Genomic DNA, 3,984 nt, shown 5'->3' with positions numbered 1-3,984 from the left:
TTTTTTTAGCAAATCTATTAGAAAATATACAAATCAAATTTATATAAATTAATTTAAATTTATTTTAGCAAACATTTACCTGATTATTTTGCATGAATCTTGTCTTTGAAGATGTTAGCCAAATCAGAAGATGTTCAAAAGAATATGTAAATTGTACAACTGTTATTTACAAATAATTTATAAGTCGGGATGGCTATATTATTAATTTGTCTTATATATTATTCCATTATTCCTTAATAAAATAATAAAAAGATAATAATACTAACTTTTGTTCACCTTTATAAATTTTAATAGAAAGTTATGAAACTTAAGTAAAAAATTAATATAATAACATGTGTCGGTAATATAGCAGTAACACAAATGGTGTTAAATCATATTTTTATTTTTTGGATATTAAATTGAAAAAGTCAGATTCATTCTTAGAACAAAAATAAAAATAATAATATGCAATTAAAACCAAATTTGTAACCTTTTTTTTTTTTTTTTGTAAATAGTTGTCAAACAAAGACATTTCATGTAAATTTTAGGTTTAATGATTTTATAATTTTTTTGTGAAACATGGACCATATATGAAAATGATTTTTTTAAAGAGACCATATATGTAATGTTTTTTTATAAGAGGGAGAAGTAATTGATAAAAGAATAAAGATGAGTTTTATTTCTACTAAAATGAGAAAGACTTGTTATCGGTTCGTCAATCATTCCGCGCTTTGTCTCTCACGCACACATTAAAACCTAGAAATCGTAAAATTGGAAATCAATATTCACATTCGTTAACCATTTTTAACGAATGTTAGTTTATCTGTGTGAGAATCTTGAACAATTTCTCAAAAAATTGGGGAGTTGAGGGCAACACATCCTACAAATCGAGTTCAATCTTCACAAAAATGATGGTTTGATAAGAAGCCAAGTAATTTGTACCTTCAATCGGTCGTAGGAGAGGAAAACAGGACTGAAGAATGCAAGAACTCTATAGTATTGATTGGTACGGTAGCAAAAGGAGCAGAAGAAATGGCTTAGTAGAAGGTAGGGGTGATCACGGTTCGGTTTGAAACCATGAAACCGGCCAAACAGTTCATCGGTTTGGTTTTACGGTTTATATTTTTCTTTACGGTTTGGCTTGCGGTTTTGAAAATTTCAAACCGTAGTGAATGGTTTGGCTTACAATTTTTAAAATTTCAAACCGTATAAAAACCGGACCGGACTGTAGAGTTTATATATATATATATATATATATATATATATATATATATATATATATTATTTTTATATATAATTATATTTTGTTGTATTAAATACTAATTCTTATATATATAGATATTAGATAATAAAATTATAACCCATAATATTTAACAACTCCAGAGTCCAGCCCAATCTTAATTTGTAACCTGGTAAATGCCTAAATGGAGCCCAAATGCCCAATTGAGAAAGTAACGTCCAAACGGTGAACGAAGAAGCCTAATCGCAAGACGCAAACACGAATGGAAGCGGTTGTTTCTCACTCGTTTTTTCAATCTTCATTCTTCAATATTCACTGTTGTAACTCGTAAGTCTGAGACGCACCCTCCGACAGTCCGAATACACCTCGCCGTTCGCCGCCTCCGCCTACAGCAGCTTCTCCTTCGCCTGCAATAGCGCCGCCTCCACCTGCAACAGCTCCTCTTCCAGCTTACAGCTTCGTCGCTGATTCCCTGTTAAGGAAGGTATGTTATGTTCTGATAAAAGCTAATACACCATCAATCTATTATTAATTCGTTTAGATATCAAAGTTGTAGGTTCTATGTGTTTAGATTTTGATTCATACTCAATATTATGGTTCTCTGCGTTTTTATTGATTGAAATGGTTAACAACTTAACATCACAGATTCACAATTTTAGAGAATTATTAGTTCGTTTTTGTTGATTAGAATGGTCGACGTAATTTCTGTTAATTTAAACATGTGTTAATTTAGGCCAGGTTATCGTAATCAAAAGTTCTGTTAGGGAGATATGTCAAGACTATAGAGTCTTAAATTTGGACCTTATTATTGATTATACACAATGGTTAGCTCATAACATATGTCTTGTTCACATATAAACTGTTTTAAATAACTTGTATTGTAAAATAGCAATGCAATTTTAAAGTAGATTGCTATACTCAATGACAATGAGTGGGAACATGTAAAATTCCAAATTTGCCCTCCTTTTGATAAGTTTATTAAGAGGTGTGAGTGTCAAAAGTTATATAATAAGATGATAGTTAGTATTGTTTTTTAACCCAGATCATGCAGGTATAAATACAAAATCTGATTTTTTATGCACTACTTTTTTTAATAAATTTTAGTATTAGTTAATTAATTAACAAAGGTGGTTAATATGAAATTGAAAGAGCTTTACCAGATATACACTTAGATAGTTATAGAAACTGTGGCATTAGCTCAATGTGGTAAAATCGTCAAATAAAATGGTTGAATTAAATAAGGGTGCATGCATATCTACTTTTACATCAAGGGTAAAATGGGAATAACCAACAATATGTAATCCAACCAAAAATAGTTAGTACTAAATAAGTGTCCAATTCAAATTTATAACGTATATTGTTGAAATATAAAATTACTATATATTCATTTTAAAACATCTGATTAATAGAAAGTGTTGTTTTCTATAATAAGAGTTTAAAAGAAATTTAGTTTATATATTTGATAATTCAAAATATAACCAACTGTCAAACAAAAACAAAAAGGTAAATTTTGAATAATTCGGGAAAAAAACAACAATGTATAAAATATCAAAGAAAGTGGAATCTTTAATTTGGTCGTTTAATAGCAACATATTATATATTTGTTTTCTTTTATGATTTGTTGAAATAGCAATGAACTTCAACTTGATTATACCATCTAATTTGAAAGTAGATTGCCTAACAATAATTTTTTTTTTTAAATAAACATAATTAAAATAAATAGTAACTCAAAATACGACAACATGAAACACATGAAAACGCACATTCGAACAATAATACCAAACGTAGTGCAATGCTATACTTGCATTTTATGTTTAACGACAATTTTATGTTTCTTTGCTTAAATAATGAAAATCAGAAAAATAAAATCATATAATGTCATATCAATTGTAATAATGAACTTATAAAGTGCATTCCTATAATTCGTAAAACATCCATACCATAACACATACACACACAAAACATACATCAAATGTTTAATTCTTTACTTTTCATTATAGCACAACACTTAAAAAGAATTCATCAAATGTTTAACCAAACAAACCATAATGTCAAAAAACCAAAAAATTATAAAAAAAACCAATCATTGTACCTAATTTTCTTTTGTTCTATTACAGAATTGTAGTGTCAATACTTTTCTTATTAAGACATTGTGATTCAAAAATCTACCAAATTCCTTCACAAACTTCCAACCTTCAATTTTGTGATTTCCAACTGTTAAAGAGGGAAAAAAACAGGCATTTCATCAAACACCTATTAGGCATCATCACACATAATTTATCAACATCTCTCATCATTTAATTATTTCTTCAACAACATTCTCCTAAGCACAATAGCAAGAAACAACAGAATTCAATATAACTTTGTTGTTATTAATATTTAATATCATGGCACTGTATGTTTTTTTCAGGTTTTTGAACTACTTCGTGAGCAGCTTTGGTACAGACCTAACTCTGCTATATACGTGAAGCTAATTGTGAAAAGATCGGGGGGTTATTGCGGTATATTGAAAGTTCGGATGTGACGGTTGATACTGTGTTTTTTAATTGTTTGGTGGATGCTTATGGTATGATGGGATGCTTAGCGGAAATGAAGGGGGTGTTGGTGATGATGGAAAGTAAAGGGTGTGAACCTATTTTGAACTTCATTGCTTTAGAGATTTTGTAATTTTGAGGGCAAAGTTCCACCAATGATGTATTGAAAGCACTGTATACAATCTGATTAAATATTCAGTAATCACTATATACCAAAAAGTTAAGTGAGTA

The 3,984-nt window shown here is 29.0% G+C and overlaps 1 long non-coding RNA gene across 1 annotated transcript; it reads left to right on the top strand.

Moving 5' to 3' along the window:
* Positions 1 to 1,479: 1,479 nt before the first annotated feature.
* Positions 1,480 to 3,984, top strand: LOC145116356 (uncharacterized). The gene is made up of 2 exons (XR_013712036.1): positions 1,480 to 1,703; positions 3,630 to 3,984. It is a non-coding gene; the product is annotated as an uncharacterized LOC145116356 (long non-coding RNA).

The sequence above is a fragment of the Lactuca virosa genome, chromosome 5, assembly GCF_052849685.1.
Source record: "Lactuca virosa cultivar CGN04683 chromosome 5, Lactuca_virosa_CGN04683_v6, whole genome shotgun sequence".
Classification (NCBI taxonomy): domain Eukaryota; kingdom Viridiplantae; phylum Streptophyta; class Magnoliopsida; order Asterales; family Asteraceae; genus Lactuca; species Lactuca virosa.
This window is presented reverse-complemented; position numbering and strand designations above follow the sequence as displayed.